The sequence below is a fragment of the Lactuca serriola genome, chromosome 4 (assembly GCF_051521515.1).
Source record: "Lactuca serriola cultivar US96UC23 chromosome 4, Lser_US96UC23_V15, whole genome shotgun sequence".
Taxonomy (NCBI): Eukaryota; Viridiplantae; Streptophyta; class Magnoliopsida; order Asterales; family Asteraceae; genus Lactuca; species Lactuca serriola.
This window is the reverse complement of record NC_136411.1, coordinates 13966701-13977946: the sequence shown is the minus strand read 5'-3', so window position 1 is coordinate 13977946 and position 11246 is coordinate 13966701. Positions and strand designations below refer to the sequence as shown.

Genomic DNA, 11246 nt, shown 5'->3' with positions numbered 1-11246 from the left:
CTCAACTATTCTCAATGCTCTACGAGATTGGATACACTGACATGCTAACCACGGTTACAAAGGCCAAGAAGTCATGCTTACCGTCCCCATGGAATGGATTGCTCACTCTTCTCATCAAGAGTTTGGCGGAAAGGAGTGGTGGATCAGATGGCACCAACAAGGGTTTTCTCACTCTTCTATACGGTCTTTACAATGGCATCAATCTCGACTATGGGTCGATTATCTGGTCTCAAGTGGTGCAAAGCCTCAACACTTGTACGAGGCATTCTGAAATTTCATGTGTTAGATTTTGGACTCTCATTACAAGAAGGGCGATTAATTCTTTGGAAATTCCGGTCATGAAGGATGCCCTAGTTGCGTCTATTACCATGTTTCACACCAAGAAAATCATAATCTCCGATCCCACGAAGTTCCCTCACATTGGCTCTATCCCGGAGACAATGTACCGGTGTCTTTCAGCCGAGAGTAACGTTATGGCAACTTATCGCAAGCTTCCTCCCAAGGAACCGAGAGTCTTATCCCCTGAACAACAGGCTGCCCTAGATGCTGTGGACAAGCCTGGAAACCGAGGGAAACAGACTACTACCAAGAAAGAGACAACTGATGATGATAAGTCCAAGAAGAGAAAGTCCCAAAAAGGAGAATCTTCTAAACCAAAGAAGATGGAAAAAAGGTCTAAGAGTCCCACTCCTCCCAATTCAGAAAATGACGAGGAGAATGATGAAGAGAAAATTCCTCATGAATCACTGAGAGGTAACACACCTCCCCGGTCCCCATCTCCAACACACTCTCTTCAAGACAAACTTCCTACACCACCTCCATCACCAAAACAGACAGTTTTAGTTTTGGTTGCTCCTGTTTCCCCACCTACCACTTCTCAAACAACATTTTCAACAACTTCCTTACCACCACCACCACCGGTTACTTCTTTTCCTATATCCACAACCCCCTTTCCACCTCCCATTATTTCCCAATCAACTACCACTACCATTCCTGAACCGACAGTAGAAGTCAACATATCTGATACGGGGGCATCTACTGGCACTGAACCACCTGTTACTTCAAAACCACTCTCTCCTATCCACTCAACTGATTCAGGTGCCACTCTCGGTGGTGCTAATGATGAGTTTGATTCCACATATTATAGTCCCTATAGACTTCCTACTGATGAATATGATGATGCTCCCATCACAAGCCAACACTTGCAGATCATTAATGAGAAACTGGACAAACTTCTTGATGACAACAAGTCCTATAATGGTGTTGTGCTCAAAGCCTTTTTGGACACTGCTCTTGAGCAATACACAGAGTCCATTGAAAAATCCACGCAGGCTGTCAATGACTCTTCTTCTGCTTGCAAGAAAGCCACTACTCAGGTTGAAGATGTTGTTCGTACAACTCAGGTCTTTCTCGACTCACTCAAGGGGCATGTTGATACAAATGCAGCCAATGTGCAAGCTTCTGTGGATTCATTCTCCAAGTCCCTTCAAGAGGAGCAAACAAAGTTTGAGGCTGTTCGTTCTTCCATCCAAGCAGAGAACACTTCACTTCTCAGTTCTATGTCTTCTCGGCTAGAATCCCTTCACGCTAATTTAGCAGCCGAAACTACTCTGAAGGAAGAACTTGCACGCCAAGCATCCACTGTGGAAGTTCAGAAGGTTCAGCTTGCTTAAGCTGAGAAGGAGATTTATTTGTTGAGAACCGAGCGAGCTGTTTTCCGGAGCTGTGAAGGTGATGTCAAGGATATGCTGACCAACATTTTTGGTGCTCATGATCCCATCCTCACCTTAATCATAAGAAATCATCTCACCACAAAATTACTTCCTGCCCTTGCATTGTTACACGAGATGAAAGGTGTTTCGGAGCCATTCTTACCTCCAAAACAAGGGGGAGATGGTGCTCAACGACGGTGATTGTGAAAACTGAATTTGCCCAACCGAATGTCAAAGTCACAACCAAACCAAAGGGTAATGAAGCTTCGGGTTTTGGTTCCCAAGATAAGAAGAAGGAGATTGAAGGTGATAGTGATGATGATGTTGAAGAGACTATTGTTGAGGCTCTTAAAAGAAAGAAGAAAGAAAGAGAGTTGAATGAAATTCTAAAGATTGTGAAGGATGCTGAGGAGAAAGAAAGGAGGAACAAGGAGGAAGAAGATGCCTTAAAATGTAAAAATGCCTCATTTCCTCTTTGGACAAAAGAGTCACTTATCAATCAGGCTATAGAGTTTCCAAGTGTTTACTAGTTGGAACCTATTGCTTCGTTTGACTGTGACAACTCTAACGACTCACAGTTTGACATGTCAATTACACGAAAGGCATTCACATTTCACTGTTTCGATTCAACTATTGATGTTCCTTTTCCTCATCCAAAAGTTGATCGTGAGCTAATCGATTTTTACTTAAAGTATGGTCAACCACAGTACTTGACATGGAGTGCACAGAAGATTGTCACTGTCAAGGTGCTCAAACCTTCGTCTGCTGGGAAGTTCGTGAATGTCTACTTCAAAATCACACGAGGGTCAGCAAAATCTATGTCGATTATTTCCTTAGAAGATCTTCCGAATTTAAATCCACATGATTGGATTCTTTTGTTCAACATTCTGCTCACTAATCCGAAAGAGTATGAGCCGATATTGAATCACTTGAAGAGGATGTTGGCTTCCTACATCCATGAGGTTGCTGCTATGGATCAAGAGATAACAAAAGTTATGAAGAAGAAACCAACTGCCAAGATCACACCAAAACCAGGAGATGTGAACCGAATGAAGATGGGCCAAATAGAATCTACACATCTCACTATGATGTTTACAAAGGGTGAAGCTCACAGATATCTGTTCCCTCTGGTTGAAAAACATTTGTTTTTAACAGATTTCTTGGAGCATATTATCAACATTATTCATCGGTGTAAGGAGAACTCAGAGGCAGATAAGAAGAACTTTACAAACATGCTGAGATGGTACATAACGTTTCGACATCATCCGTTGGCTGTCATACCAAAGGTGTTCAAAACAATAAAGAAGGTCTTTGTTGCTCAACCGAAGTGAGCTTTCGGTTCCATTGACACAAAGAGGGAGATTGTTGAGTTTATTTGTGTTGCGTCATGGGCTTGTATTTTGTATCCGAATTGGGCCTGTCCATCCGTGATTATCTAGTAGGGTTAAACTATAAATATGCATGCATGCATGCATTAGAATAGAGTTACTAATTACGTTTATTATTTTGTAACCCTAAACACCTCTACAATTGAAGTTCTTAATCGAGCTCTTCTGAGGTGTTAAAGCATTAATCATACGACTCATTCAAAGCCATTCTCGTGTTTATAGTTACGATCTTTATTGTTTGACTGCATAGAATCTAACGATCCTAATTGAGTTCGGTTCGTGTTGCGGGTGAAAGAAGACAGTAATGGTGGTTGTGACCTTGTTTTCTTGATCGATGAAAGAGTCTCCCAAATAGGACTGATCGAAAACGGTTTAGCTGCCAAGACAACAGGGAGTGGAGAAACTACACAGTGTGTACATTATGGCAGTAGAAGTTCAAATTGGATGGCTTTGGATGTGGACAAGGAAGAGGTCGTGAATCTGGGAAAATTCAAGATGGTAATGAACATGTCTAATGTCATGTCATTTTACATATTACATGTGTTATGAACAATCAAAAAGGGTTGAGAAAAGACTTTAGATGTGACTAAGTGGAGGTCAGGTTTCTGGGAAAGGTTGAGAATCAAGATGGTTCGAAAAGAAGGTGATGAAATGTTGTTGTGAGTGAAAGGCGTGAATAAACGATTAAGGGGGTGATTGTTGAGTTATTTTTTTATTACCGATTCGTTAGTGTGTCACAGTTTGGTATTTTACAAGTTATGGGTCAATGTCTTTTAGTATGCTTTATTTAGTGTTTGGTTAAAGAATTACAAGATAAGGGTTAACTGTTGCATGGATTGATATTGTCAAATGCAACATGTCCATTGAGGAGTTAACTAGAACTTGCTAGACAAGTAACATTGGGATAATCTCGAAAACTGGGACAATTTTGTACCCGGGGGTATTTGGGGAAGTTTTTTATTTAATTGTTTTTCTTCTAGTTTTATAGTTTGAGTTAAATACCTTTTGTTTTGATATAAATATAGGACGTAGGTATCATTGTAATTTATTCCAGAACAAGTTTTTCCAGCTAATGAAGCTTAGTCTCCAAGCAATCTTTTATATTATGCGTTCTCGTTTTCTTGTTTGCCCCTGTTTTGATTTGTGTGTTCACGACTGCATTGCATCAGCACTCAAAGCATCAACATCAGATTGCTTTGTTGTATTTGATTAAACTTTCAAAGTCTTCTTACTTAAACGGGGAACTAAATGAGGAGGTTTATGTACAACAACATGAAGGTTTGAAGTATCTAGAAAAGAACATAGAGTATATAAACTCGAGAAAGCTCTTTATGTTAAAGCAAACTCGTCGATCTTGGTACAAAAAGTAAATGAATTCTTTCTTTCAAATGGATTTAAGAGAAGTCCAAGTGATCCAACATAAACCCTCCTCAGATATCTTGAAGAAATTTGGTATGGTAGGCTGCAAAATATTCGGGGCTCCAATGAATACGGGTGAAAAACTAATGATTGATGATGACATGACACAAGATTAATAGATTCGAGAATTTTCAAATGATGGTTGATCTATCACTCTCACACCATATCTGTCTTAGCATATTAAATTGGATTGGCTTCTAGATTCACACATAATCATAGCAAGCAACACTCAGGTGCATCCAAAATAAATACCAACATATGTAGCAACTACGATAGATTTCCATATATTGTATGAAAAACAAGCAGGAATGGGAGAAGTACAACAGGAAATTGCTTCCTTCTTGGGTCAGGGCCTGTTGTTTGGGTCTCCAAGAAACAACCAACTGTAGCTTTATCGTCTACTGGAGATGAATATGTGGCAGCCACTACAACAACATTTCAAGCACTATGGCTAAGAAGATTGCTCTAAGACTTGGACTAAAAACAAAAGTTTACAGCATAGCTGCTATGTGAAAGCATCTACAATACAAGTAGTATAAGAGTTGAATAGGGTGATGATTAGGATTGAATAAGAGTTGAATGAAGTGTGAGTGATGATATGGAGTAGAGTTGAATGATCATTGAATGATTCAATAGAATGAATAACATGGTAACTAGGATTGAATATGTGTTTAATGGGTTGTGGGTGATGTTGTATATATGTTTAATGGATGATATGTCAATCCATTGAACTATATAAAATTCAATGGATTGTGGATGCTCTGACAAAATCAGCAATATCAACAACAAAGAATCCAACTTTTGAATGGAAGAACGAAGCAAATAGTTTATTATATGATGATATAATAAACTAAAGCAATAGTCATTTAACATTTATATACATACTAGGCATGTGTCTAACTTTGGTATTTTCTTTAAAACTTTGGCAACACAAAAGATTGTATAAAGTAAACAAATAAATGAAAAAGTGTTGTTATTAACTCATACCATAAATATATTTATTCTAACATTTAATTTAATGAATTAATCCTATTTACCTGTTTAACTAAATGTTAAATAAAATAGCTAAAATTAATAAGTTTGTTAAATTTATATAAATTATAATCACGAAATATCACATTAAATTATTAATAAGCATATCATACAAACCTTTTTTGAAGCAATTAACCCTACACTAACTCATCTTATTGACACGATGTTTATCCAAATAAACCAATTCTATAAATACAGTGAAGCCAACTTAAATTTGATTAACTTCTTACTTTTTAAAGATATTGACATACAACACAATAAACGGAAGAAAAAAAAGGAGGGACCGCATTCTCAAAAATAATACTAATATTCCAAACATGCTCACAATGGCTAGATGAAAATAGTAGTGTTTTAAAAATCAATTTGAACCGGCCGATTGGATCGGAAATTGGAAAAGTGAATGGTTCAACTAGCATTGGTTTTATGTTTATTTCTGAACCGGAATGAACCGTCCGTTTTTTTTTTTTTACAAAAACCCAGTTGAACAGGTTAAATTAAATAAAAACACATGAAAATTGGTCATTTTGCATAACAAACTTTGTCTTTTTTTTTTCCACGTCTATTTAGATTTCTTTGAATAAAAACACATGAAAAATGTTAGATGTTTTTTAATAGGTTTGTATAATCTAAAACTATATTTTGTTTCCGTATTATATTTATTTTTATTTTTGATGTACATAAATTCATATATAATTTATGGTTATGTGCTTTTAATATATTTTGATTGATCTAAGACTTGTATTTATATGAATTTTTAATGTTTAAACGTGTGGATGTCTATTTATAGAAAAATAAGAAAAAAATGAAAATATAGAAATCGATTGAACCGAGAATTGATCACCATACTGGTTAAAAAACTTGTTTTTAAAACATTGGAAAAAAAAAATATAAACCATAGAAACCAACGAACGAATTCATTAATTTGAAAGTTCTGACCTGAATAGTTGATGGTGTTTCAAAGAAAACTGTTGTTAAGAAAAACGTGTTGAGGAAAAGAAGCAACCAAAAACTTAAAAGGGGCGGTGTTCTTAGTGTTACCACAGGGTTACGAGTTTCCACATCGGCAAAAACCGACCTTAACGGGCCGTACCCATTACTCTAAAGCAAAACGGCGTGTTCTTGGGCTGCCAGACAACAGAGCCCAAATAAATACAGAACCCCAATTGCCGCTACGACGTGTGAATCGAAAATGAGGATTTTACGAAAAATTCTCGCTGCTGTTCTCCTCCTCTTCTTCTTCGTGATGACTGCACCATCCACGGCGGATATCATATCTGTGAAGACCCAGTCCCATAACCGAGATACGATCCTCTTCTCGGAGTTTGCATACTCAAATACCGGTTACGTTTCCGTCGCTGTCTCCTCCGTCGGAATCTCCTCCATTCCGGTCACATCCAACTTATCACAACCTGATCCTTCGCGTATTGGTTTCTTCCTTCTATCTCATGAATTTTTTTACCGCTACTACCGGGAATTCGAACAATACCCTGATTTGTGCCCCTTAGATATCAAATACATCTCAGTCCTCTTTACTTTCCAAGATCTCTCCCCTCCTCCTCAGTCGTCTTTTAACAAATCCTACCATGTGACATATCCCGGTGGGTACTCACTTTATTTCGCCAACTGCAACGACCTATCCCTCGTGCGATGGATGTCCGCACAGAGCTTTACAACACCGGTGATGACGGGACTACTAAAGATTATTTATCCGCTGTGCAACCGCAGCCGTCTTTTTACTTGAGTTTCTTCCTCATTTATTTGTGTCTTCTAGGGTTTTGGATCTCCGTATCTATTAAAAACAAGCAATGTGTTCATATGATCCATTTACAAATGGGTGTGTTGCTTGTGATGAATGCCGTCCTATTTATTTGTGAAGCGGCAGATCAACATATATGTCCTCAAGGTAACAGGTACTCATCATGCAGTGTGGCGTATCTTGTTTTACATATCTCAGTTTACGAGGGATATGCATTTTTCCTGTGGAATTGTGTTGATCGGTGCCGGATGGGGTAACTGGAGGCGGTTCTTGTCCTAATGGGCGATAGTTGATTTGATAGCTGTGATCCAGCTTCAGGCTTGGGCTAGTGTATTCTTAATATGGGTGTGGGAATCCGGCCCTTACAATGAAGACTGGATGGATTGGAGAGCAACATTTACGATTGTAGATATCATGTGTTGCCTCGTTCTTTTTCTCCACACTTTTTGTTTCGGTATCTCTTTCAAAGAGGCTACGGATACATCAACCTTTGTGAGGTCGTATACCTCGCTCAAGGAGGTTACTTGTAGGCAGGATGTGTTCCCTTTTTTGCTTTTGCTATGCATTATTATTACCAGAGGACTGAACATCGTGCTGCAGGCTACTGCGATACAGGAAACCAGCAATCTTCTGTTCTCAATGGCTATGTTTTATATGTACAGGCCATTTGTTCTTGACAATGAATATCAAATATGTGCAGGATTTCTTGATCATACCAGCGTCTAGGTGATACACGTCAACTTTTTCTACAATTAGTTTTCTTTGATGAGTAGTGGTAGGTTGACGGGTGTTTGATGAGTCGTCCGTTAATACACGAAACGAAACGAAATTGGACACGAAATTTACATGATGTCATGTTGTTTTCGTGTTCAAAATTCGACACGAAATTTACATGATTTAGCAGTTCTTTATCGTGTTTTTCGTTTTTATCGTGTTTTCGTGTTTACCATGTTGAATTTGATAAAATATTCATTAAATAAACTAGTTTTTAATATATTTTATATTTTTCGTGTCGTGTCGTGTTTGTCTTTTTTAATTCGTTCGTTTTTGTGTTAGTTAAAAAGAACACAACATCGTGTCGTGTTCGTGTTACATAAAACTTTGTCGTGTCGTGTCAGACAGAAACATGAAACGATAGCCCGATTTGTCACCCCTATCGTTAGTTAATAACTATAGTTTTGGTTGATATTAGAAGTTCCACTCTAACTTTTTCTACTTTCATGGAACAGTGTTCTCGATGTCCTCCCTAATAAATCAACTTTTTTTTTTTTCATTTTCATTGTTTTTTTCAAATATTATATTCTCTTTCATTTAGACATATTTCTTATTCCGCTTGTCATTTTCATATATTTTTCATTTTCTTACATTATAAAACCACATTGACTAATAAAGTTATATATGTAATTTTATCATTCTATTAAATTATAATAAACACTCATAATTGCTCTATAGAATTGATTTAGTTCCTTTTTTAAACTCCTTCGGTTATAGATAATATCACTGAGATAACTGGGGTTTTAAAACAATATATATGAAATAGATTGGTGGTAATTAATCGGTTTTGATGTTGGGTAACCTACTCCTACTTATGATTATTTTATAATAAGAACCAAAGTAATGACTTCTATTATTCAGACATATTTAAACTTTATCACTTAGACAATATTTTGTGACTATTAATTTAAGATATTTAGTATCGCAGAATTATTTAATTTTATTTCCTTGATTTGTCCAGTGGTGTTTATAAATCTATTATTGGATGAACATTAAAGAGACAAAATCCTTTCACGTTTGTTGCATGGAAGTCTAGTAAGAGAAATACAATCCAATATGGTCAAATCATTTTCCTTTAAATGACCCAACCAACCCGCAAGCCACACAAAAACATTGTCTTCGCCTAAACCTCGATAGTATTGATAAAAACATTTATTTTACTTTTATGTTGTTAAATATTGAATTTAATATCAACAAAACACATGTTATATATATATATATATATATATATATATATATATATATATATATATATATATATATATATATATATATATATATTGTTTGAATAAATATAAATAAAACATTTATATAATGTTAGTTATTTATATAATGTTAGTTGTTTTATTGTAAAAACAAAATAATAGCTACTCAATCAATCAAGAAATATGTAAATGTGATGTTCTTTAGCTATAATTGTGTGAAAATTAAAATGTTAAGGTGCATTGTATTTATGAAGCTTTCCTTCAATATCCAAGTTGTGTGCTGAATTTTTTTGAAAATCTTGGTATATATATTGATCTTTAAAGGCTTTTAGATATATTTATGTTGTTGGATGGTTGTTGGTGAATTGAAAAATTCATAGGTCTTTGTGGTTGCTTTATTGTCAGATTTATTAACGTTTACGTAATTTTTTTAGGGTCATGTTGTTGTACTATTAGGCGTTAGCATGGTGAAGTAAATTGACTAAATTCATCATAAGTTCTTTTAAAAGGTGGTGCGAGTCTTTGAGTTTTAGCTGCACAAATTTTATCCCCATTTGATGCACTGTGTTGAAGGCTATAAAGGTCATTAGGATCAAGTGATAACTTTTGAACATGAATTTTTTTGTCAACCGTATACATTGAATTACTTACTTATTTATCATTTTGTTTGTATCTATTTTGAAATTTTATTTTAAAAAATACTTAATGTTTATACCTTGATATTAGGGACAGTTTTAGTAGGTGTCCCGGTGTGGTACCAGCAAGGCGGCAACACTTACTTATTCTGCCTCTAGTGGAAAAACTTTGAATTTTTTTACCTATTTTTTATGTATCAGCAACACCTACTATGTATTCTTGCGTACGTCTCTGTTTTATATTTAACTTTTTTTAATCAACTTGTGTAGTACACGGGTCTCACACCTAGTATATATAATAAGTGGTAGGTTGATGGGTGTTTGATGAGTCATCAGTTAATTAATAGTTATAATTTTGGTTGATTCTAGAAGTGTAGTTTAGGTTTGCACAGTTCATTTGCAACATATTAATCATGCTTCTCAATTACTTCTGCGACCATTCCAACATAACACGAACCTTTAACACCAACTCATTTTGAAACAATCTTTAATCTTTATAAGTCTTTTACAGTTTTTATGGAAACCAAAAAGCAAACAAAAGAATTTGTTTCATTTCTGCAATCTTAGGAGAGCTACCCAACACGCAAGAGTTGGGGAGCCATTCAACGACTCCCATAAAATAACAAACAAAGGATTACGATTCATTTTATATATTTGTGTTTACAATAATAAAACAAATTAATACTTGTTTCGGTTTATATTTACATGATAGAATTGTATTGTATGAATGAAAAAGTTTGATAATTGACTATATATGTAACTTTGAACAAGTGATGTGCGATTTGATATACTAAAAATTAATTAAAGTTTTAAATTTATAAACTATTAATTTTCTACTAACAGTATAATTGAGGTAAGACCAAGTGTCAAACACAAGAGGAACAAGTATGATTTTGAATTAGAAAATTAATCTATTAATTAATCTAAGACAATAAAAGTAAATTGAGGGTTTTGTTTAAATTAAATTGAACTTTCAAACGAGAACTAAAGAATTTGATTTTAAAGCAAGCAATGTTTGAAAGTATTTTCACTTAGATTCAAATTCCCTCATTTTTCTATGGTTAATTAATAAAATAGTACAATCGATGTATGTTGTTTATTACCGATTTCTATATTGATTAGCAATCTTTGTCCGTTTAGCTAATACTCATAATTATAAAGAATATTTACTATAATGACCATGCAAACAACTACCTTTATAACTAATTATATGTTCAAATTATAAAAGATTTGATCTAATAATTAATTTCAATGGTCACGAGAGTCAATTACTTGCTTAGAATAGTGATCTAGAGTAGTCGTACATCTCTTTGTTTTCAATTATA

General features: G+C 35.2%; 1 pseudogene; it reads left to right on the top strand.

Moving 5' to 3' along the window:
* The first annotated feature begins 6740 nt into the window (after window positions 1–6740).
* LOC145099954 (protein CANDIDATE G-PROTEIN COUPLED RECEPTOR 7 pseudogene) lies at window positions 6741–8322 on the top strand (annotated as a pseudogene).
* The last annotated feature ends 2924 nt before the right edge of the window (window positions 8323–11246 follow it).